Here is a 27,201-nt window from a genome sequence, read left to right on the forward strand (position 1 = left end):
CAGGGCTCCATCCCAGTACCCTGGGATCATGACCTGAGCTGATGCTTAACCGACTGAGCCACCCAGGTGTCCCACTCTTGAACCTTATCAACATAAATAGTGCAACAACTGAGGACCACATTTTTAGAAGCAGTGCTTCTAAATGTATGAGTGTTCTTCAGAAACTGGATGTAATTACGGGTTTCTGAACCAACATAGCACTTTTTCTGGACCTTCCCTTTGTTCTTAGTCTACTGAACAATAAGCTGTACATGAACAGGTTATCCGTCTTTCTTTTTATTCATCCATTAAATACATATTGAACATTTAATATTGTTACGTGCATTTTTAGAAGATGGAGGGAAGTGCTGAATGAGACAGAAAAGGTCACTGCTCTTGGTTTATGTGCCAAATAAGTTAATTTTAGAGAGCAAAAATTTCTGGAATAAAAAAAAAAAAATTTCTGGAATAAAGAGGGTTGTATGAAAAAAGCAACTTGAGCAAATGAAGTAATTTATTTGAGTAGCAAGGGAAGGTGAGGAAGTAGCATTAAGATTGAGAACTGAATGATGAAAGGAACCTACCACACAAAGAGCCAAGAATGCTAAGACCATGAGGCAGAGGAGAGCTTGGCAACTGAACAAAAAGAAAGGAAGCAAATGTTTCTGGAGTATAGTGAGAATGGAAGGAGCAGTCCAAGAAATATGTAAGATTGTACCATCAATGCTGGTAACGAGTTTGCAAAACCACTGGACTATTTTATGCAGGGAAATAGCATGAACAAAAATATATTTTATAATGGTAACTGTGTGAAGACTAGGGTTTTGGATGTAAGAGTAGAAGCAGGGAGACCAATTGAGAAGTTGTTAAAATAGTCTTAAAACAAGGTGATCGTGTCTTGAATTAGAGTTATAAAGTAGAGAAAAGGAAATGAGCACATAAAAATATTTATCAAAGGACTTGCTGATAAATTCAACAACATAAGAAACAAGTGTTGGTGAAGATGTGGGGAAAGGGGAACCCTCATGCACTGTTGGTGGGAATGCAAACTGGTGCAGCCACTGTGGAAAACAACATGGAGGTTCCTCAAAAAGTTAAAAATCGAACAACACTACAATCCCGCAATCACACTACTCGGTATTTACCCAAAGAATACAAAAATACTAATTCAAAAGGATATGTGCACCCTAATGTTTATAGCAACATTATCTACAATAGCCAAATTATGGAAACTGACCAAATGTCTATCAACTGATGAATGGATAAAGAATATATATGTATATCATATATATGTATATATATATATATAAAATGGAATATTGTTCAGCTGTAAAAAAGAATGAAATCATTCCATTTGCAATGACATGGATGGAGCTAGAGAGTGTAATGCTAAGTGAAGTAAGTCAGTCAGAGAAAGACAACTACACGTGTTGAATCACTATCTAGTACACTTAACTAATATAACATCATATGGTATCTAACTGGAATTGAAATTAAAACTTAAAAAAAAGGACTTGCTGATAACCTGAAATGTTTGGAGTAAAGGAAAGGAAGAAATCAAGAAAGACTTTGGGGATTTTATTTGAATAATTGGGTATGTGATCTGCTATTCTCTGAGCTGGAGAAGACTACTAAAGAGATAGTTTGGGAATGGAGGGAGGAGTCAAGACTTTATTTCCAGATATATTCTGGTTCAGAAGACTAGTACATCTATCAGTGTGAAGATATAAATTCTGTAGTTCAATAAAAAGTTTGGGGTTTAGAAGAGCATTAGAAGATTTATAGAAATTCCTGTCTTGAGGACATGGGTCATATTTAAAGCCACAGCCTTGGAAGGATCAGCCATGGAGGGGGTGGAAAGACAGAAGACAAAAGCCCTGAGTTCAGCTATATTTAGCAATTGGAGAATACTGAAACCTGGCCCATATGCTATGAGAAAAGTCAGAAGAAAGGAGAAGACAACTGTGTAAAATATTGTTGAGGATCTGAATGAGATGAAGATAGAGACGTATGGACAGAAACAAAATTGGAGTGATTTCAATAGTGGATGGAAGACTTTTTGATTAAAATTGGCACATCGAGTAAAAGATGTCATACATGTAATTCCTGAGATAATATTATAGAAAAATAATTTTAATGATATAAGCCCACAATAATCCAGAGGGAATGAAAGGGTCATCAGTGGAGGGGAAAATTCAGTGAATTTTTGGATGCTTATTAGCGAACGAAGATGTTTGCTGATGATGTAGAATGTAGTCTTCCTATCCGGATGAAATGAGAAGCCTGTAGCAGGAGTTGACCTGCCTGATAAGATCAGTGGAGAGAATCTGTGTATGGACAACACAGATACGATGGAGGGTAGGACAGAAAAGTAAGGCAACAACTAATCGACATATCGAAGAGCAGACTTCTCTACCTCCCTCTCTGATATACAATTTGTTGATCCAATTTTACTTCTACTTGTGTCTGATAGAAATAAAGAATTATAGGTATAGAGGGAGGGTGACTTTGTACACAAGAACAGTGCTTCTCAAACTTCAAATGGAGGAAAATCGCACAGGGGTCTTGCCGAAATGCAGATTCTGATTCAGTAGGTCTGTAATGTAGCTGGAAATTCTGCATTTCTAGTAGGATTCCAGGTTTTGCTGATGCTGTGGTCCAAGCCATACACTTGGAGTACCAAGGCACAAGGTAGTGATTAAAAGAGAAATTTGAACCGCAAGCTGTTAAATCAGCAATCCTAAGAAGAGAGTGAAAAAAAAGAAGGCATTTCAATGTTGAACCATAGCAGAGCTCTGAACAGTGGGTGAGCACTTTGAATTGCTTGATAAACTGTTGAAATTAGCAATGGGGATGTCAGAAGTAAGATGAGCCAATCAAAGCAACAATTGGTGACATCATTTGTAGGCATTGGGAGAATGTGGGGAAATGGTGCTTAGCAGGGGAAGAGCTTCAATGTAAATGAAACTCTTATTTCATTAAATAAAGATGTTTTCTGATATCACTTCTGAATGTTCTCAAGTATTTACCTTGAGTAACCAACATTCTAATTACTGTCTTCCAACAGGGTTGTGGAAATAAATGCACTTGTGATATATAGAAAATATGCTAAAATATCTTTGGCTAGATGAATAGGTCACATTTTTCAATGTTGGCAAAAAAAATATAAGGGCATTAACAATAAACGTGGGATCACAAATTAGCAGATATCTTTGAGCCCCTGATTGTAAAGTTAATTGAAACTGTAATTGTAATTGTAAAGTTAAAATGAAAAATTACATTTACATTTTGATGCATTTGAAGCTACCTAAGAATTTTACTGGATTTTCTTATTTAATATGAGCAGAAAGAAAAACCAGCTATTCCCATAACAATATACAAATTTGTTAATGGAGTATTCTCTATTAGAGTCTTAAGATTTCTGATTCCTTGGTAATTATTTTTAAAACTTACTTTTAAACCTAATTTGTATAGGACATCAGATAGCCTTACCTAAGAGAAAAGCAATACAGTATGAGCAAAGTTAGACCATTAGCTAAAGTGAATATGCAATTTGTTGTCTACATTTTTCTTTTCATGGGGGAAATGGAAAGATAATACCCACAGTTAAAGGAAATAGCTAACTACTATTTTTTCATAAATAAATGGAAACAAAAGTATTTTTCTATTTCCTATGAAATTTAGAGCAATGGAAGCATTAAAGAATGCCTTGAGACCTTTCCTTTACATTTTATTTAACTAATTTCCTTTGAGAAGTTAATACCTATGAACTTAAGTTTACTCTCTTTTAACTTTAATTTTTTTTTTTAATTGTGAATTACATATTGTGGATCTGGGTGAATGTTTAAAAAGATTTCCTCTTTCCTAGAATAAGATTGCTTATATTAATGTATAAGTAAAATAATGCCCATGCCCTGACAAGACCATTCTGAATTAGTAGTTTAGTCTCATCACCAGATTAATATTAAATTGGCAAATGGGAATAATGAGGTACTACTACTCAAAGATTTTCTTAAACAACTGAACCAAACTAAAATTTCTCTTCTTCATAAATGGGCCCTGATGACTCACATTTAGGTATTTCCAGTGTCTGTGGTTGCTGAAATTTCTTTTATCTGTTCTTGGATCATATTCACTAAGGTGGACAAGGCCAAATGGTTATGAGAAGACTGGCAGCTGGAAACAGAGTGAAGCTCTGTAAGCCTGAACTGAGAAAAAGTTAAGAAAAGCTCAGTTGATTTGTGTATTTATCCTCTAAAGCCCTGGAACAGCTCAATTTTAAATATCAAATAAATACCCTTACTTTATATTTCCCACGTGCTTGAAGGTTGAAAATAGTGCTCCACATCAGGAGTCTGATTTCCATGTCACCCTGTCAAATAGTTGTTGCCTTCAGCTATAAAAGTGCTTGCAGTACTGGGAGCGCCATGCCTAAATTTAATTGACTTCAAAGGACATCCATTCAATGAAATGAAACCCTGTGTTGGAAGATTGTCCCAGGGCAAATCAATAAGGTCATTTTGGGGGCTCTATGTTTGAGAGGGAGTTTCTTCTAGTACATTCTGTCACATGCATCCAAAAGCTTTTCACTATTTGTGAAGTCTAAGTCCATATTCACTGCTTTCTTTCTTTGTGTAGCTGTAATTGAGGTGGATTATTCAAGGATATTGTTGGCTCAATTTAAGTGAGATCTACCAAAATCTACTTTGATTTAAGTAGGAATTTCTTTTAAATGATTGATTTCCATAATGTTTATGTTGTGATAAGAGCAATGTGAATTCTTAATAAGATTGGAGTAAGTCATTATAAAATGCTGATTTGGTTTTTCCCCAAATTAGGCTATATTTTCTGAAGAAAAAACATTTCATACTAATATATTTTCAATTTACATCATGGCAAAATCTGTTATGCTTGATTTCTCATTCTGATGGAGCTTTAAATATTTAAATAGTTGCGTACAAATCAATGGTTCAAACTATTTGGATGCAAAAAAGACGTAATTCTTAAGTACAAGGTTAGTTAGCTATGAAGTGATGTGGAGAATACAAAGTTTAGCAGTTGGTATAGACTGATGAGGAACTATACAATGCTAGTGGTGCTCACTCTCTAAATGTAATCTATATCCTTATTCAGGAGATATTTATTGACATATACTATTTCAGTAAGAGGCCTTATCATATGGTCATCATATCTACGTAAAAGACGTTTAAAGAAAGAAAACCTTCAAGTCATTCTCAAACGTCCTTGCAGTTCAAAGACAAATTATTCCTCTAAGATAGTGAGACTTCTTTAAAGGAATGTTACAATGAAATGTTCCTTACAGTGAAAATGGTTCTTTCTACTTTAGACATAGTGTTTTGCCCTTGAAGCCTGGGTCTTAGTTATAAAATAATGACAAGCTTGGCAATGAGGATACGTTTCTGGTATCACTTGAGTTTTCCCCTGCTTTCGTTTCACACTCGATTTCTTTAAACAAATGAATTATGGTAAGATCACTATATTAAACATGAGAGTTGGTGTGGTCCCTGGTGACTTACAAATCTCATGGTTCTTTTTTATTTATTATTAGTTTTTTTTATTATTATTATTTTAGAGAGAGGCAGAGAGAGAGAGAACACGAGTGGGGAGGGGCAGAGGAACAAGCTGACTCACCCCCCCCCACCCCGAGCAGGGAGCCCAATGCAGGGTTGGATCCCAGGACCCCAAGATCATGACCTGAAATGAAGTCAGACAATTAACCAACTGAGCCATGCACGCACCCCCAAATTCCATAGGTTTCTGAAGAATTTGATTGATGGCTCTGTGAAGGAGCCCTATGTGATTGGATATAAGAAACACTTTCTTCTAGCAATCATATCAAATTTGTTTTTTTTCTTCTGAAAATAACAATTCAGGTGATCGCTGGGTTTTAATGTTATATTTAAAATTGTATCAAACTTAAAGAGGAAGAGCCACCTCTGTCCCTCCTCATAAAATGCCTGTTGTCCTCAAGGTGGGATGACTCTCTTCTTATGAAGGAAATTGTGGTCTCTGTTCCATCCATTTGATTCCCACACACAGATAGCCCTGTCCATGGCATGAAATGTCTAGGCTCAGGTCACTAAGTCTCTCATTTCTCCCACCTTGTGAGCTAATACACGCACGTGTCTCTTCAGTCCAGCCGGCACTATCTCCCCTAACCAGGGCAGTGGCTCTCCCGTGTACAAAGCATAGAGAGGGTGCTGTTTACTGGGCTCCGCAACAAAGTACCACAAACGAGGTAGCTTAAAAACAACAGAAATTTAGTTCTTACAGTTCTGTGGGCTAGAAGTCTAAAATCAAAGTGTTGGCAGGACTCGGTCTGAAACTCTGCGTAGAATCCTTCCTTGCCTCTTCCTGGCTTCTAGTGGTGGCTGACAATCCTTGGTGATTCTTGGCTCACAGCTACATTAGTCCAATCTCTACCTGTCCTCACATGGTCATCTTCACGTTATCTTCCCTCTGTGGTGTGTCTGTCTAAATTTCCCATTTTTTATAAAGATACCAGTTGTGTTAGATTAGGGTTCACCCTAGTTACCGCATCTTAACTTGATTACATTTGCAAAGACTATATTTCCACATTTTGACTTATTGGGGATTAGGACTAAATATATCTTCTTGTGCAGGATATAGTTCAACCCATAACAGAGAATGTAATTTACTTATTTAAAAAAAATATTTTCAGGGGTGAGGAATATATTCCCAGACATAAATAGCTGACAGAAGAATTTTCAGTTTGTTGGTTTGTTTATTTGTTTTGTTTGGTAGTGACACTGTGGTGTCTTTAGTTTGCACTATTTACATTCTTTTAACTCCACATTATTTAGTATATGGTCTGGCAAATAGTGAGAATTCTAGTCATTGTCTTAAGATACACCGTGGATTATTGAATTCCAAGCACAACATATGTCATGAAATCAACAAAACACCTGCTAGTTGTTTCATCCCTGGGGACATTTAAACAGGACTGGTAATCAAAAACCATCAGGTTTGGAGATTTCTTTGCACATTGTTTTTTTTATATATACCTCAAACACTCAGTCTTTAAAGTATGTTTCTTCCTTAGCCATTTCACCTCTGCCTTCTGTTGCTTCCTTTTACGCAGGCCCAGAGCTTTGAATTGTGTTGATTCATTCCTGGAAACAACAAAAAGCATTTTACTTTAGAACAGCATTTCTCAAAGAATGGTTGTGTTGTTTTTCCTTGCATTGGGCCATCTCTGCTTCACTGAAATCTGAACATATTTTGCTGTTATCAAATAGTACCCTGTGCACAGAGTAATGTTTTCACGTGCTATAAAAGTCATTTTATCAGAAAGTGTCATTGATTTACTTGTGGCAATATAGGATTCCTTGATTAAGAGTTTGACAAATCCCCATTGAAGCTGCATAATAAATCAATCTTTTACTGGAAAAGCCTGAGAAGGGAGGTAAGTGAAGATGCTATACATTAATACCTGGAGGAGAGTTACTAACCTCTATTCTCTGGTGATCAATCACTTTGGCTGGGTTGTGCTGACAATGTCTGGAGGTCATCTGGTTAATGAGACAGCACTGGGACAGTCCTTCCCAGGATTACATTTTATCAGTCAATCATTAATACCCATATTAGACACCAAGATCTATTTGCTACTTTTAAGAGAAAATCTTGTGAAATATACCCAGAGCAGATTAATGATTATAAATGGATTACATAAAAACAGTTAAGAAAAATATGTCATTGCTCTTAGAGTGCCTCCATTAGGAAGAATTAACACAAATTAGCACTAAATTGTTTTTTTAACCTAAGAATTTTTCTTGAATACACATTTTTATTGTGCCATAGGATAAGAAAATGACAATTAAGAGATTATCTCACTTTAAAAACTGCATCAGTGGTGAAGATATCAACATTTTATTGAGATTGTACACATCCTTGTTCAAGTGTTGGTATCCAGAACATGGATGTTTGGAAATTACTATCACAAGAACATGTGTACTAAAGGAACATGAAAAATGAACTTAAAAAATTATTCATGTTTCAGGAATTGTAATTTTGGCTATTAGCTACAGAGACGAATCAAAATGTGCACTTCTCTTTTTCTCTTTTGAGGAAACAAAGGAAAGACGAAGTTGGGCCCAAGCCTCATTTAGAGGCTTTTGTTTTTAATCTCTGATAAACATAGCAAATTACTTCATTTAATTTCTGTCATATAAACAGCAGGCATCTTTCATCTTTATATCCTCAGCAACTAGTAAGTAGGCACTCAAAAACTGTTTTTTTTAAAATAGTTTGTTTTTATTACAATTTCAATATCAGACAAAATTGGTTTTCAGTATAGGCCTTTCTGAAGAAGAAGAAAACAATCTTTACTATTTTTACCCAATATCATCCATTTTTCTGTGATACTGAAGTATAAGTACATATCCTATATAAATGCACATTTTATATATAACCGACTTAGGCTAACGAAAAGCATTGAGCTATCATAGCCTTTTATGGCTACTGATATGTGAGTTTTTGTCATAGTTGTCTGCTAATTTTATTTTTTTTCCTTCTTTTCAAAGTACTTAGATGGTATATCTAAAGAATTTCTTGTTCTGTGTCATATTTATCTGTTTATAAATCTACTCCCCAACCCCACATAACTTAAATTTCCAGAGAGTATTGATACTATCACATTCATTTAAACAAAAGTGATTTGGAAAAATAATTCGTAATATATGGTAATACTTATTGTGTATTAAAATGGTTTATATAATTTTGGCAACCTTTACATACTTAAAATATTTTTAGATATGTTTTGTTTTAGTAATATTATTTACTTATAATTAATGTCATGAATAAAACTTAAACTGTTTAACTCTGAGATCTTATGAGAAGACTTTTTTGGAAAGATTATATTTATTTATTTATTTATTTATTTGAGAGAGCAAGAGAGAGCAGGAGCAGGGAGAGGGGGAGGGGCAGCAGGAAAGGGAGAAACAGACACCCCCACCCATCCCCCCACCCCACCCCCACTGAGCAGGGAACCCAATGCGAGGGCTCCATCCCAGACCCCAGGATCATGACCTGAGCAGAAGGCAGATGCGTAACTGACTGAGGCACCGAGGCACCTGGAGAAGCCTTTTGAAAATGTTTTCTGCTTGTAGATAAAGAGTGAATCCTTTTATATTTATCAAGCTTCTTGTTTTTTATGCTTATTTTAAATTTCTGTAGACAGAACCTGGTAATTCTATATGTCATACAATCCCTGTAGAAGGTTCTATTTGTCCAAAGATGGCTGCACCAATATCAACAATCACACAGTTTCTTCTGCCATCTGACTTTGGCAGTCCCCTGTCAAGGGGTAGATCTAAATTAACTTTGTCTTGCATCTGGTATGGCCTTCCTAACTCACTTGTTATTGGTAGAACGTGGAGAAAATGAAAGTGCATACTTTCCAAGGAGAGGTCAGAGGAACCCTTGCAACTCTAATCTCAATTTATTGGAACCCTGGCTTTCCACATATTCCCTCTTGGGATGCTCCCTGTCAGAATCCACTTGGCATGCTTTGAGAACCCTCGGTCACATGGAAGGGTGTAGATATTACGGTCAACAGTCTTAGATGAGCCCATCTCCGTGTCACCCCAGCATAGGCATCAGACATATGAGGGAAGACGCCTCTCGATGACACTGGTCCCTTTATCTGAGACACTCCCAGGTGTTTTGTGTTTTGGTCTGCAGTTAAGGTCCTGAACACTGTGGAGCAGAGACGAGCCAACCAACTGAGCCTTTCCTAAACTCCTGACCCACAGAATCCATTTTTGTGTTATATCACTAATTTGGGGGGGGTTCATTATATATTACTAGAGAATTGGAATATTCTCTCAAAAAATATATAACTGAAATTCTCAGATATCTACTTCTGTAAAACATTAAATTCAATTTAACGGGCTATTTCTATAGTCATGTTTGAAATTTCTTAATATATTAAAAATAAAATGTTGGCTACAAACTATTGCATAATACATGTTAAAAAAACTTAAAATGGAAAATATAGTGCCATATCATTATGACCTTACTAAATAAAATAAATCATAATTAGAGGAACTAATTCTCCAGTCAGGATATATAAACCTGTTCTTTATGAAAAATTATACTAAGTATATAATATGAAGTCATTTAAAGCCTTAAACCCTCCTATCTAAATGAGTAGCATATTATTTCATTGAAAGTAACAGCTTTATATTTATTTACACACGCTGTCCTTTGATTTTTTTTATATTTATTATCTAGTTTATCCACTTAGGTACATAAAGACTTATGTACTTAGTGCATTACTGAGGTTTTCTCAAATAAGTGAAAGCTTTTCTGCCAACTGTATTTCAGTGGTGTTTCCTTTAATTCAGAGATGACCAGAGTAATTTTTATTTTTAAATGTGGATGCTGTAGATTGTGAGAAATCTGAGCACATGATTATTTTCATTCCAAATATGTATGAGTCTTGGCAGAAAGCAATAATAATAAGAAACACTTAAGTAGTGGAGATTATTAGCCAGGCATCTTTCCAAGTATATCTATAAAAAGAGAGATACTATAATTTTCTCCTCATTTGTACAGAGGAGGAAACTGAGGCATACTTTGCCTCAGGTCACTTAGCCGGGAAGTGTTGGAGCTGGGATTTAAAAACAAGCCAGTTGGTTGTAGAGACTGTGCTTTTAAGCTCTGTACTCCACTGACTCTGTTGAAGTAGAAAAACAAAGCAAAGAATGAGCAGGTTAGAACTTAATGATTATCGCAGCTAAAATGCATTTAGAATGTTTGTAGATTCTCTCTTGCTGTTACATTATGCCATACCTTGAAAATTCAACCACTGAATAGATTTAAGGTAAGAAACAAAAACAAAACAAAACAAACAAACAAAACAAAAACAAAAACGAACTGAAGCCAGTGGCCATTTTGTTTATATAAAAGAAAACATAGAAATTCCCTTTTGTATTTCTGACTCTACATAAACCTTATTTTATAGTGAAGAATAGAATTAATGTTACATTAAAGGGACAAAGCAACTCAGGAGAAAGAGGCATCCATGTCAGTCCGTACCAAATGAGGGGCAGCTGTGCTTTGAAAACCTGTGCATGTAGCACCATGACCTGCCTGTCTGAGGGTGTGCACACCGGAACTTCTTTCTAACTGGTCCCACTCCATGTGCACTTCACCTTGTACACATAGCTTCAATCAATAATTACTGCTTTGTCAACATGTAAAATCTTCATGAAAAGGTTTAAAATAATTGCAATCTGTTCTCTACATCTTTTCACTGCCGTGCCAGTAGCATTTCTTTATAGTTAATCTTATATATTTAATGGACAGTATAAAATGCTATATTCAGAAAAATGACGACTTTTACTCTTCATTTTTTTTAAACCCTGAATTTGTAGCTAATTCCCGCAACTTCAGGAGAAAGGAAATGACTAATGCCATTAAATCAAAGCCCTATCTTTAAAGCTAATTACGTGAGGCCAAGGTATGAATATCATTATTAATATCATCACTCCATCAATCTGGTTGAAGATTTTAAAAAATTTATTTGATGATTACAGATTTCTCTCTCTACATCTCTCAGCTCCCCCTCCCAAATTCTGCAGTTTCTTCTATCCTCCTTCATTACCACCAGCTCCTAATTTCCTGAAAATCTCTCTTTGTAGGAAATAACAATCAGTAAGACTTGACGAGGTCATTTCAGTAATGCTTTGATTTCCAGAAGTCAGAATTGAATACTGAATGTATTAACGACATCAGACCTCCAAGAGTGGACATCATGTCCGGCAGTGTAGTATTTACTTCAAGCTTACTTAAGTACAGGTTTCCTCCTCGCTCCCTCTCTCCCTCTCCTTTTTCACTGAGAGTGCTGATGGGGCATGAAATAAGTTAGCTTAACTCCTTTTGCCTCTTCCAGAGTCCAATGTGCTAATCTTGGAGTGTCACCTGCACAAACTTCAATCAATTATAAGAAACTTAAATATCTTTCTTTCTTCTTAATTTTTCATGTCTTTTTTGTTTTGTTTTATTTGTTGTTGCTGTTTTTTACCATTGTTACTTTAACCCAGTCTGGGTTAAAACGGAAGAGGCACTTGATAGATGGTTGAGGAAGATGATGGCTCCATATCATAGCCAATGCTGGAAAGACTTTCATTTGTTAGCAGAGATGCTATGGGAGGAGGTTATGCTAAATAAAGTCACCCAAGGCTTGGCCCCCTGGAACACTCAATCTGGAGACACATCCAGAGAGTGAGATTAATAGGAGAGCAGAGTTGAAATAGAGCTGAGAAAGAGGAGGGTTTGGAGAGAATGGTGAGCCCTGGAGTTGGAGCTCTCGCTGTGCTTTTTGGTTATTTAAGATGGGAAATTTTATAAATTAGATTCATAGTTGGGAATTGCATATTATTCTCAATTACCTATAGCAATAAATACTCTATGTCTTTGAAGGAAAAAGCACTTAGTGCTTAGTGCTAAAAGGAGGAGAGGAATAAGTAATTATATCTTATTGGTAGAACTATAAAATATACCTGTGATGCATATTTCAACAATGATTTACTAATTTAGTTTCAATTTACTCTAGAAAGAATTTGAATAAATTAAGGCTCAAAATGAATATAATTAGAAACCTAAAAAATAAACAATTGAAGAATAACATATATAGTATAATAATAAAGGCAAGATAAAAGATAAACACACTAAAATTAATATCCTTAGGACCTCCCATTTGACAAAAAATTTGGCTCTAAATTCTCAAAATGTCAAGGCAAAGCAAGAAAGAGATTCAGTGTTACATTCCTGGATTTTTAGATAAATACTTTTTTTTTCGTGATAAGATATGGGCAATTTCTCCCATGGCTTAAAAGCACTTTGAGGACATCTATGACACTATGAATAATGTCCCCAAGATAGGCACAATGCAAAGTTCAAGGCACAACCCAGTAAATAGATGTAGGAAACCACTGCGTGTAACTTCTGTAGTGGAGTTTTAGATCTGTCTGTACTCTCTAACAGCCCTAAGCCAATTGCTAGACTTTTCACAATGTGATCATCATTACTTCTTCAAACTTTTACAAAAATTTACAATATTGTCGTAAACCAAAAAGAGTTCTAAGGATTTTGGCTTGAGTGCTGACCTTGTGTTGGGCAACAAAAAAAGGGGAGCGATTCAGGCGTGACCTCCTCCTAGGCTCTACTTTTGTTTATTTACCTGTTTTCTTTTTTTTTTCCTTTTTTTAAGTTTTATTTTATTATGTTATGTTAATCACCATACATTACATCATTAGTTTTTGATGTAGTGTTCCATGATTCATTGTTTGCGTATAACACCCAGTGCTCCATGCAGAACGTGCCCTCCTTAATACCCATCACCAGGTTAACCCATCCCCCCACACCCCTCCCCTCTAGAACCCTATTTACCTGTTTTCTGTCTCACTTACATTTCCTGACCTATGTTATCTGACCTGCAACCACTTGAGTATTTGTTGATCCATATTTCTACTTTAGGCCCCTGTCTCAGATATATTTCTGATCTTCTTTGGTCCCAGGTTCATAGCTTATGTCTGACTTTGTTCCATCTGTGCAGAATCCTGGCATTTCCTAAACTCTCTGACATTTGATGATTGCTTAAGTATGGAAGCAGAGATAAGGAATAAAGGAAGAGAAAAAGGAAACAAAGTCTGAGGTAAAGTGGGTACAGGAGGGAAGCAGAGGAACCCTCTTGTCATTCAATTAGTTCACTCCACCCTAGCTAACCTGGGAGCCTAAAGGAAGGAGGTTTAGATTGTCATGCTCAATTCATATCAGTTACTTTGGAAGCTGAATTAACCTTGTTCATGTCATCTCTGAAAATGTATCATAAATGCATATAGTTTTTCATTAAGCTCATATGCTTTCCAGAATTAATTTTTCTACTTTTATTTCTTAATAAATTTTGGTTAAATTCTGTAAATTGTTCCAACTAAGCAATCAGGTTTAATGATAAAATTCTATTCATAAGAATTTGCTTTAAAGGGAAGAACAATGACAAAAATAAAACAAGTAGACCACCACTATAACAACGAAAATGATGGACTGAGGAGGAGATATTTAAAATATCCAACAATTTCAAATTATTTTGAAAATAATGATAAAGTAGATTGACTGATGAGATTGTCATGAAGAGGCCAGAAGTAGCTTTTTCTCTATGTGCTGTTCAGATTGTGCATTCCCTCTGGATCTGCCTCTTTGATGCTTCTCTTTCATTAACTTCCCAAATCAAATGCATCAGGAAATCCCCTTAGCTCTACCCTCAGAATGCATCTTGACTATGACCTCTTCTTACGTCCCCCCCTTGATTTCCTTAGTTCAGACTACCATTTTCTCTCGCCTGAAATACGGCAGTAATCTCTGAAATGATCTCCCTCCTTCTGTTTTTGACTCCAGACAGTCTATTCTCCACACAACAGCCAGGGAGATTATTTTAAAATACAGTGTTATCATGTGACTCCTCTATCCTATAGAGTTCAGTGATCCTTCAGCTCCTGCCCCCCATCCATATCCCTCCAAACTCATCTTCTACAGTTCCTTCTGTTGATCACACAACTCCAGCCATGCTGACCATCTTGGTGTTTCTCAAAGATACCAAACATGTCTCAATTTAGGACAATTTCAGCTGTTCTTCCTTTGGCTAGATTATCACTTCCCCCAGAGAGCCACAGAGATTTTTCCCAAAATTCCCTAAGATACATGCTTAATGTCACCTTATCAGGGAGGACTTTGTTGCCCTTTCTAACTCCATCACTGTCCTTCCTCCTTACCTTTTTTTGTTGTTGTTGTTCTGTTTTTTCTATATTTTTTAAGTGCAAACAACGTCAAACGTATCAAAGAGTATAAAAATATATATGTAGAGTTTAAAGAAGCAAATAAAATAAATACCCATGTACCCACTGCCCAACAGAAGAGATAGAAGCTTATCAACGCCTGTGAAGCACTTACGTATCCTTCACAGATTGCGTCTACTCTATACCACATCTTCTTCCCTGCCATCCCCAATAGAAGTACCTAGTATTCTGATTTTACTTCCTTGCTTTTTATTTTAAATAGATTTATCCCAAATGTATGTATACCTAACCTAATGATAGAGTATCTTTTCTATTTTCTATGAAAGAAATAGTACTTTTATATAACTTGGGTTTTTCGGCTCAATAAAGTGCTTTTATGATTCATCCATGTTGATGCATATGGCTAAAGTAGATTAAATTATATTACTTAATCCATTATATGAATATCATGAATTCTGAAAGGTCTGTGATTTTATCTTACCTGTATGCTAACGAGTTTGCTTGTCACTGTTTCGTGAATCCTGCTAGAAGACACAAAACTCCTGGTTCAGAGACAAAGAACTTCATTACACATGCATAGTAAGAAACCGGAGCATCAACATATTTCCCCAGTATGCTGAGCCTCAGTTTCCACTGAATGACAAGAAGAGTGCCAGGTGACACCCACATGGATAGTAGATTGTGTTGCAGAGAAGAAACCCTGAGATTATGAAACACAAATCTTTTATAATGGGTGATTATACGGGGAAACAACATTTTTCTGGGCAGTAAGCAGGCTTATCTTTTCCTCTGGAGGGAGGCACCATGTTTTTCTTCCATGGCTGTAAGCACAAGTGTCCTCTGTTCCAGAAGAAAATATTGTATATTCCAAGGTTTCTGGTTATAGCAGCGTTCTTGGAAAGAAAGTCCAAAACAAAGAGTAGTCAGTGCTTCCCTCACAAAATGTGCAGAAACATAAAAGAACTCTCAAAAATTGTCTCCCAGGAATAAGTGTAGCACAATTATTTATTCTACACTTGTTAGACGTTTGATTGGTTTCCAGATTTTTGTACTATAAACAATACTGCTGCAAACATTCTTATAATGTGTGCTGGTTCATATATGCAACAGTTTTCAAGGATATATTCCTAAGAGGAAGTTGCTGAGATATGTCTTTACCAGTAGTGCATAATCATTTTCATTGCATTTCATCCTCAATCATTCGTTATAGTGTCAAACTTCTAATTTTAGCAATCTCGTGGGTATAAAATCATATCTTAATTTAGTTTTATTTTTTTTATTTTTATTTTTTTTATTTTTAAAGATTTTATTTATTTATTTGAGAGAGAGAGAATGAGAGAGAGCACATGAGAGGGGGTATGGTCAGAGGGAGAAGCAGACTCCCCGCCGAGCAGGGAGCCCGATGTGGGACTCGATCCAGGGACTCCAGGATCATGACCCGAGCCGAAGGCAGTCGCTTAACCAACTGAGCCACCCAGGCGCCCTTAATTTAGTTTTAGTTTTTAATCTCTTAATACTAATTAAATTGATCATCTTTTTTGTTTTTGCTTCTAAGAAAATCCTATCCACTGTTTGGCCTGTTTTTCTATTTAGATATCTTTTTCTTATTCATTAATAAGTGTTCTTTATGTGTTGTGGATCCTACTTTGTCAATTTTATGTGTGCAGAGGTCTTCCAGTTTGGGTAGTCTTGTCAATATCAGTATAATATATTTTGAAAAACATAGTCTTATGGATTTATTTTCAATATAATTAAAATTCTTATTTTCCTTCATAATGTTTTGTAATATACTTCAGAATCCTACTTCTACTGAGGTCATAAAAAATTCATATTGATGATCTTATTGTTTTGGTTTCTTTCCTCTTCTACTTAGGATAAATTAGGTTCTGGAATCTGAGAATTTGTGCCTTTTATTCTAGTAAAAATCTGAGTCATTATTATTTTGATTATTGCTTCTGTCTCATCCTTTCAACTTCTTTATTTAGGTACTCAGCAACTATTAATTGAATATCTATTTTAGTCCATTCTCAAGCAAATGCTAACTTTTCTTTTTCCCTCAGAGTTTCTTAAGCTCATTTTGATATTTGTTATCTCTATTTGAGTTGCATTCAAGTTAATTTAGTCAGATCTACCCATTCACTAATTTTCTCTTCATCTACATGTAATATGCCGCCTATGCTGTCCATTGAGTCCTCAACGAGCTTTTTATTTAAGTTTTGAATGACTGATTTGAATCTTTTTATTTGACATTCTTATTTTTATTTATTTAAGCATTTTAACAGTAGATAGTTTTGTCTAAATCTTAGTTCAAAATATTCGATTTCATTGTTTGGTGAACTTCACTCTGTAATTTACTGACTTTTTAGTTTGTTTGTTTGTTTTTCTTTTTTTCCTGTGGCTTGTAATTATAGTGTGAGCTCTTTTCTACTGCATTTTATCTGTAGGAACTATTTGGCCCATCTGGATGCAAAGTGCCTTTTCCTTGGATTTCTATGCTTCTATAGAACACTTGGGAGCAAAAAAAAAAAAAAAAGTTGAAGAAAGATTTTAAATTAAACTTTGGCATTTGATAGGAGATGGTTAGGGATACAATATATGAATTCTGACCCATATAAGTGCAGAAATACCATGACAGGGTGTTGTTTCATTTTGTTTTGCCTTGCCTTATCTTGTTTTGTCTTTTCTTCACATTCTGCCCAGAGCTAGAAATAATGGTAATATTTTTCATACTTATATGTATACAGGTTTTTTTTTTTTCTCTAGTGGAAAAGAAAGGTTACTTTTAACAATCTAAGTTTTATACAGGTGTTATGACTCTTTTAAATTAACATTTGTTAAGTGAAGCTCAGGGTGCCATACGGTGAGCCAGGGATCAAAAAGAGACTCCAAAAGAAATTGAAACAGAGAAGTTTATTACTCACAGATCCTGGGGGAGGTACACAGCATGCCTCAAGGGCTGCATGGGGAAGTCAAAGCCAGGCATAGGCAGAAAAAAAGACAGAAACTGGGACACCTCACTTTATTAGGGCCCATGGGAGGAGTGGTTTGGGGTTCCTGGGTGAAGGCCAGATATGTCAATTCAAACCCACAAGACCAGGGTTTGCTAAGCAGCACAAGGGTCTTACCTAAGGGGCACATAAGGAGAAAGCTTTGGGAGGTGGAGAAAGTTGTTGATCTCAAGAGCCATTGTGGAAATCATATAAGGAACTTACATTTGCTTGTAACTCTAGGGACTGTTATCTAGGGATGAACTTGAATGAGTGGCTAGTGTTAATTTAAGGTCCATCCAGGTCTCTTGACCAGAGGAAATGGATGTTGAGGCAGCAAACCATGGAGTAGCTTAGCTAAACTCTTGGTAATCCTTCCTATGATGCCCAGCATCAGGAATAGCATTCATTTGGGTAGCAGATAAGTTAAAGGACATAAGTATTGTTTTCTGAAGCCATTATAAAGAACATTCAACCAAGGGAATAATGACAAAGATGAGGATGAATAGATTCACTAATGTTTGAAATTCAGTTCTTAGCCATTTTCCCCTCTGGATATGGAGAGCCATGAGAGTAACTCAGGAACCCCAGGAAGTGTGGGAATTTGTTGAAATATTTTAGTTATATCATGCATGATCTGTATATCTTGAAACAACTTCTGGAGGTTGGCTTGTACCTGTCTTGAGTTATTATTGCAGCAAGAGGTGCCCTGTAAAGAACAGATTCCACCCTATTCAGCCAATAGGAAATATAATGCCAATTGATTATCCATCACCTTCTGTGCTAGTGAGTCATACTGTTGCTGCATCAGACTGAGAGCATGGTACAGCATCTGCATGTGGTTGGTTATGATGGCTGAAAATTTCTGTGTGGCTTTTAATAATTAATCTTTTTGGGCTGGAGTGGTAGCACCTGTTCCTATACATGCCAGGCCAGTGGTAATAGGAAGCCCCAACAGGATGGGGATAGGAAGGGCTCTTTGGTAGGTAAGCAGTACATCTCCAGCACAGAGGTGACAGGAGGATAAAGGGTGGGTATATTAAAGGCAATAATGTTGCAATAATGGGGGTCATCTTACAGACTGGGCAGGGTCAAGCAGATTTGTTCTTTGCCCCTCGACTCAGGCCACAGTGGAATCTGAACAAGGCATTATTTATCATTAAGGGGCAGTGAGCATACAAGGTGAGGTCTACCCTTTGTGTTCAAGTGTAATTGGCAGCAGGATAATAGTGACATAGGTCTGTAGGTCTGGCCCTGTGTGGTGATAGATTCAACATTGTCTTACTTGCAAAGCTTGGGCTGCCATTTTGCACATTCATATGAATATTTTTGTCATGTGGGATCTGGCCCACTTGGTTGTGGTGTGGGGCAGGACCAGAGCATACAATGTGGAGGGGCTTATGGATAAGAACTGGAGAGAAGTGGAGGTGACAGTGTTGGGTACAGGGGAGGTGTTGGTAGTGGTGGTGGAAATAACAAGGGGAATAGAGTCTGTTTTGGACACAATGGGTAGAAAGCAAAGGTTCTAATCTAGTACACTGAGCAGTGAACACAACAGCAAGAGGTCCTTAACCATGGGGGTTAAGCAGGTAAAATTAGGGGTGTTTTGAGGAAGTGTTTTATTGTGGCTAAATATGGTTTAGAATTCATTGTTTGGCTTGCCATAAAGGTAAAATGATGTCTAGTCCTGCCAGGCAGTTAACAGGGGACTTACTCATAGGTTTACAAGCATTTTGATAGAAGCAAGGCTTACAGGCAAACAATAATACTCTGTAGGGTCCTCAGGGCCTATCAACTGGATTTGGCCTCCAGGTTGACAGTTATCACAGCTATTTCTCTCCTAAAATGCAGGGGACTGTGGGGCCAGTCATAATGTCCAGGAAGGTTGGGGTACATTGTCTCCTTTGTTGCTCTCTGGAGTTGAGGCTCGATCATGTCCAGTGGTGAGTTTCTGAGCTGAGGTGAAATTGTTTGAGGAGTTGGCGTGTTTGAGGTGGACGAGACCAGCCTGGGGTGGTGGTCTTCCCTGGACAAAACTTATGAAGGGTAGGAGTGGCTGGCTGGTATTAAACTCTGAGTATATATGATAGAAGCCTGGCTCAGGATGGAATTACAAGTATGGGATCTAATTCTAGATGAACAGATCTCAGTGAGCTCCATGGGATCTTCAGGGGTACACCTTACAAAGGAAGTCACAATGTCCATGACCAAGTTATTTTTAAGGACTCCACCCATGATGTATATCAATTTTGGGGATATTGATAGGCTAATTATAGGGACATTTTGTGTATGGCATCTTTATTATCCAGAGATTGCCATACTAAGACTATAGTAACATCATTAGAGCACAAACCTGCTAGCTAGATGGGCAAAGCTTGCAGCCTTAGATTTGCAGCTGGTACTAGGCCATCCTTTGGGCCAACAAAATTTGCATGATCATGACCTCTGAGCAATTGAGTAAGGGTTTGTCCTCTTGGGATCTTTAATATAAGAGGGTCATATTGCACAATCTGTCCTCTGGTGGGTCACCAGTTTGTGGAAGATGGTGAGACAATAGAAAAATCAAAATGGTAGGAGTATTTATCTGGTGAAGGGATATGAAAGACATTCTTTCTAACATCAGAGGAGGTAGGACTTCCCTGTAAGTACTATCAGGGAGCCTTTGGAGAAGACTGCTGATTTCTATTGGGCATTTGGAGACCTGAAGATTGGGAGTTAAGCAGTATTAGAGTCTGGGGTAAAACTTCTGTTCATTAGGAGAGCCACTTATTGTTTAAAAGCCTGAGGAGCATGTCTTTGAGTAAGGTGACTGTGCCTCTCTATAAGTCCAGCTCCTTGGGCCCAGTAAGCCAGATGAAAATTCCACAATATTCCATGTTCTAGAGCCCATGACAGAACAACTTGAGATGTGAAATGGGTGCCTTGATATGAATCTATAATATCTGTTTAGGCCAAAGGTGGTGAGAACATACCTGGTTAAGAAGGAGTTTACATGATGGGAAGCACTGTTTCTGGAGGGAGCAGCCAACGAAAGTCCAGTAAGGGTATTGACTATGGTGGGTGCACACCCAGTAGTTCCAGCAGAGTGCAGTAATGCCCAATGAAACCAATTTGCCCTACTGGTAGGTTCTGTCGCCCAGGGGCACATGTCCCCATCTGGGAGCCTTCCAGAGTTCTATTCTGGAGCAAAGGAGGCAATTATTTACCACTTTGGCTAGAGCTGAGGGGAGGAGAGGCCACACTGTATGCCATATCTGAGGGTTGTCACTCCCTCATGGCCTGACGTAATGTGAGTCTAAGCTGCTAGTAGGAATGGCATTTCTAGGGGAATAAGGGTGTCTGGGGCTGTATCTGGTATTCTGGAGGTGGCTCATGTGGAACCTTGGAACAGGTGTGCGGTTTGGATAAGGAGTCTACAATACTGTAATAAGTTTCTGGGGTTTGTTGGCGTGTGTGTGCAGAGATAGGAGGAACCATGGTCAGCACCTGTGAATTAGCGGTTTCTTTACAAATGGAGATTTCCAGAGATGCTTTCCCTGAATCATGAAATTACCCTTTGGACATTGTCCAGACCAGACTGAGAGCCCATTGGCTGAGCCTCGGCAGGATTAAATCCTTCACCGAGGCAGGATGAAAGCTTGTTTGTGAAGTTATAGAGGCTGTGAGCCCATTCATGTTTTTCTCTCTAAAAGGCCTGTAGGCTGCCAAGATTTGGCCCCCAGGTGGCATGTACCAGGCTGCTGTCTGGGGTAGCTATGACTCCAGAATGCTATGGGCAGCCAGGTAGAGTCATGCTTAGTCCGGAGACTCCATGAGACACAATCAGGCATCTCCAGTACTTTCAGTGGGAAATCTGAGCCCAGAAAGGCAGACCCGCTATATGGCTTGCTGGGCCAGCCACAGGCAGTTTGTCAAGGTACTCCCCAATGGAAAGAAACCAATTGGCCTGTAATGGCATTAATAGATCTAAGTAGAATGGATACATGTGCAATGTGTTGCCTGCAAAAAGTGAAGTGACCTAATATGGGCTGTGCCTGTTGTAATCTAGTGGCCATCTAGCTTGATGGCGAGGAGTTAACCTGTGAGAGGAATTTTGTAGCCCTCTGCTGACCACACTATGCCAAATAACTTGACAGAAGTACTGGTCCCTGGACCTTATGCAAGGCAGTGGCCCATTCTCTCTGCTGAAAATGTTGTGCGATTAGGTGTCAGTCTTCCCAGATGGCATTCTAAGAGGGTTTCCATAACTGACCTTCATGTATATAATGCCAAAGGCAGTAGTGGCTTAGCTGGCATAAATTTAGATCTTGTCAGTGTAGGGTATGGGCAGTAGCATGGGCGGCCTAGCGAAGATAGACTGGGTGCCCTTCAAATTGAAAGTAAATTGAAGTTGTAAGGCTTCAGTTACTGGGACTGAATAAATGAATTGCCTAAATCTAGGACAGCAAAGTAGGGGCCTTGAGTTTTTGGATATCATCTGTCATCTGTAATACTGGGAATGGGAATCTTAATGGTGGGAAACTGTGTGTTTTAGTTTTGATAGTCAGTTGTTAGTGTCCATTCACTGGTGGCTAGTTTTAACACTGGTCAGATAAGGCCTAACGACCTTGATGTCAAACATGTCTCTAAAGACGGGCTGAAAGCTCTCTGTACCTTGCTTCAGCAGATACTGTGGTGTGATTACTCTTTTTAATAAAAAAGGCAGTTGAATAGGTTCCTATTTGGCATCTCCCCGGAGAAAGCCCAGGAATTTGAGTGTATTTCACCAGACACATTGTTGAGTAAGGGCATCCATACTCAAGGATACTTTTCCATAGGAAAAGAGAGAGCCAAGAATGCTACCATCACTGGCAACTGTGCTAGAAACATGGTGCCAGTAGATACCTCTAACTTAATTTGTTCTTCCTTTAAGTTTTACCTGCTATGTCTTGTAGACTTTATGATGTTTCCTTAGGGAGTTTAGAGGGGTTCCCTGGAATTACCATGACGGGGACTTCTGTGTCTAATAGAGTCAGGAACGGCCGGGAGTTGTCTTTGTTGCAGTGGACCACCGGAGTTGTAAATGGGTGATTATCCCTGGAAGGTAGGACAAGCTCTGGGGAGCTGCCAAGTCCCTAGGGTAATGCTCTGGAGGCTGCCTAGCTGGAGGTCAGGGAAGCCGTTTGGAAGCCTGTCCAGATATCAGCTCGGCGGGGAGTCTGCTTCTCCCTCTCCTTCTGCCTCTCCCCCCACTTCTGTGCTCTCTCTCTCTCTAATGAATAAATAAAATCTTTAAAAAAAAGATTTAATTTATTTATTTGACAGAGAGAGACACAGGGAGAGAGGGAACACAAGCAGGGGGAGTGGGAGAGGAAGAAGCAGGCTTCCCGCTGAACAAGGAGTCCGATGCGGGGCTCGAACCCAGGACTCCGGGATCATGACCCGAGCCAAAGGCAGACACTTAACGACTGAGCCACCCAGGAGCCCCAAAATTCTGGTCTTCTGAGTTGCTTATCTTCAAAGAAGTGATAGACCCATTGAAACCTTATCAATCTACACAGTAGTGCCTCCTACAACACAGTAGTCAGAGAAGGGAATCTCCTTCTCCTTCTTATAAGGGCACCACCCAGCACCCTTCTCCAGTCGCCCACACTTGGGCTAGGGGTGCCACTCCTGTGTCCCAGCTGTGAAAATCTTAGCCAGTTCTACCATTTGGCAGTGGGTTCTGTGTTTAGGGTCAGGAAATACACCCACTGGAGGGAATTTACCCTCCATATGATATTAATAGGCAGAAGACATATCTGTGGCACCTCAAATGAGCTCTGATGAGCAGTGCTCCAAAGTTTCAGAAGACTTTGTTTTGTTTTGTTTCGTTTTGTTTTAGAGCTTGCACTTTGTGATGGGAAGCTAAGGCAGCACTCTGTGCAGGATAAAGCAGTGCTTGCAAGCAGGGAACCCCTCATGAGAGAATTACCACCAGGGAGAGCAAGTTAGTCAGCCATTTGCAGCTATAAGGCATCCCCTCCAGTTAACTGCAATCACCACTCTACCACTCTGTTGGTGGCAAATGTTACGACTCTGTTAATTTAACATTTGTTAAGTGAAGCACAAGGTGCCCAATGGGGAGCTAGAGTTCAACAACAGAACACAAGAGAGATTGAAATGGAGAAGTTTATTACTTATAGGTCCTACAGGAAATACACAGAAGACCTCTGAACAGCCATATGGGAAAGTCAAGGCAAGATGTAAGCAAAGAGGGACAGAACCGGGGGCACATGCCTTTATTAGTGTCCATGGATGGAACGGTTTGGGTTACCAGGCTAAGGCCAGATTGGTCAATTTAAGCCAAAAAGACAGGTGTTAAGCTCCACAGGGGTCTTATCTAAAGGGGCTACAAGGGTAAGGCCCTGGGAGGCCGGAGAGATTGTTTTATCACAAGGACCATGTGAGGGGATCATATCAGGAACTTGCTTGCCCTTGGATGAGAGGCTAGTGTCAGTTTAAGGTCCCAAATGATCTGGATTTATCTTCCATCCCTAGTACTCTTGACCTTCTTAAACACAGACTCAAGAACAACTGAAAGCCCTTCAGCTGTATTGTTTCCCTATCCTGTAGCTCTGCTTGCATTCTGACATCACAGCATTTTCCTAATGCTCATGCCAACTCAAAAGCTCATTAAAACATTTTTTTTTAAGTTTTTTAAGTTGTGGGGCACCTGGGTGGCTCAGTTGGTTGAGCATCCGACGTTTGATTTTGGCTCAGGTCATGATCTCAGGGTCCTGAGATGGAGCCCTGCTTACGGCTCCCAGCTCAGCGGCAATCTGCTCCTCTCCCTCTCTCTCCCTCTCCCCCTCCCCCACCCAGGAGCATGGGGGAGTTTCTGTGAATATTTAATGGAAGTTCTTAATTTTTCTCTGTAACATGGAAGTGATCTGCTCGCATTCTGACATCACAGCATTTTCCTAATGCTCATGCTAACTCAAAAGCTTATGTTTGCTTATATTTTATACTATTGCACCATATTGTAGCTTTATAAGAATATATTTGTATTGACCTGTGTCCAGATGTATGTTTCTGAGAACAGTTTCTGTCATATGATAGTTGTTCAGTCAGTATTTGTTCAGTTGATGAACACATCTTTCCTTCTCCACCAATCTTTTAATTTTCAGCAGCCTCCCACAGAGCCTTGCCCCTCTAACATTTATCTTCCACACAATTTCCAGAGTGATCTTTTGAAAATAGACACTTATTGATGTCTTACCATTAATAAAATTTTTCACACTTCTTTACCCATAGGATAACTTCCAAATTCCTTAGCTTATTATAGGATGTCTCTTAAGATTTACTTGGTACTATCCTTTTAATCGTCAGACTCTCCTTGGCCCTCAATTTATACTCTAGTTCAATAGAAATAGCTGTGGTACATAATCACCTCACACCTGTCAGAATGGCTCAAAAAAAAAAACAAGAAAAAAAAAAGAAACAACAAGTGTTGGCTTGGATGTGGAGAAAAAGGAACCCTTGTGTACTGTTGGTGGGAATGCAAATTAGTGAAGCCATTGTGGAAAACAGTATGGAGGTTCCTCAAAAAATTAAAAATAGACCTACCCTACAATCCATGAATCACACTACTTAATATTTACCCCCAAAATACAAAAACTCTAATCCAAAGGGATGCTTATACCCCTATTATACCCCTATGTTTACTGCAACATTATCTATAATAGCCAAACTATGGGAGAAGCCCAAGTGTCCATCTATAGATGAATGCGTAAAGAAGATGTGGTGTGTATTTTATATATATATATATATATATATATATATATATATATATATATATATATAAAATGGAATATTATTCAGCTATAAAAATAAACAACACGGATAGAGCTAGATAGTATGATGTTAAGCAAAATAAGTCCATCAGAGAAAGACAAAACCATATGATCTCACTCATATGTGGAATTTAAGAAACAAAACAAATGAGCAAAAGATAAAAAAAGAGAGACAAACCAAGAAATGGACTCTTAACTATAGAGAACCAATAGATGGTTACCAGAGGGGAGGTGGGGAGGGTGGGGGAAATAGGGGAGGGGGATTAAGGAGTACACCTATCGTGATGAAATAAAATAAGAGTGCTAGTTCTATCACAGGATGCTGTCCTTCTGTTCCATTGGATCTCCACGTTATTTTAGCTGTTCTTCTTTATTTGCCAAACTCCTCATTATCCTTCGTATCATCTTCATAAGTGAACTCCATTATACGTATTTTTTTCAGACAGTTCTTTGCTTTTAAGTACTTTTGTTCTTCTTGAGTCTAGTACTCTGCACTATAATACTGTTTTTCAAGTCTATCATCCTAAAAGGTATTTAGTATCTTTTAATCAGAAATATCTTTATCTTTGCATCCCTCTAGTTTTTAATAGTAGTGTTCTCTTTTCATTCTTTTTTTTTTTATAGTTTATATACCTGTCTCTTTTTGTCTCTATTAATTGCACTTCCTTTCACCATATATGCAGAGTATACAGCATGTTTTGGTTAAATAATCAATCGATATGTTCCTGCTTCGACAGCCTGCATTTTGCCTTTTCACCTCACCTAAAGGACTATAAAATTGTCCTTTTTAAGGATAATACACTATTACCTGACTTGCAAATCCATTGGAGATTCTGCATCTCCTTAATCTCCCCCAGTGCTTGTCATTGTGCACCAACCCCCTGCATTAATCATGTGTTTCTGATATTTTGACTTCTCAAGCCTGGCTGACCCTGGAGGGACTTTCCTTGGAGGAGAATGCCTTTCATATGCAAACTACTCAATCAGGAGCCCTTATTCCCCAATAGCTTCCTTTTTTAGGTTAGTTTTGTAGGTCAGCCTCCTTTTTGGGCAACTAATCATCCCAGGGCAAGATACCAGTCAACGCGGAGAAGCCTCGAGCCCTAGAGCTGAAATTATTAAAACCTGAAATTATTAAAATTAAGAAATTCTAAGTCTGCCTCTTGGCCTCACCCATTCCTTCCCGCAGGAATCACAATAGGCTTGTACCCCTGTTTCCCCACTCACTCCCTCCGCCTCCAGACCAAGCCTGATGCCCCCTTGTGGCCCTGCCTGGTGTGGCATGGCCCCTCGGGAACAGTGAGCTATAAACACTACCTTTTCAAGGGCAATTGTCTATTGATCTGTTGGCCTCGCTGCACCTGAATAATAATAGAATTACATTTTGGCTTCCGTGGCAAAGGAGCCACCTGATTTTCTGGGATTATTTCCTTTTTACTGAATTCGAGACTGGTTATCTAATATACAGGGCCCCTTGCAAAATGAAAATGCATGGCCCCTTTTTCAGAGAGGAAAAATGTGTTATTAAAGGTACTACAATGTAAAGCTTTTTCCCCTAAAATATTTTACTACTTATCAAAC

Source organism: Halichoerus grypus, chromosome 3 (genome assembly GCF_964656455.1).
Source record: "Halichoerus grypus chromosome 3, mHalGry1.hap1.1, whole genome shotgun sequence".
In the NCBI taxonomy this organism is placed as follows: Eukaryota; Metazoa; Chordata; class Mammalia; order Carnivora; family Phocidae; genus Halichoerus; species Halichoerus grypus.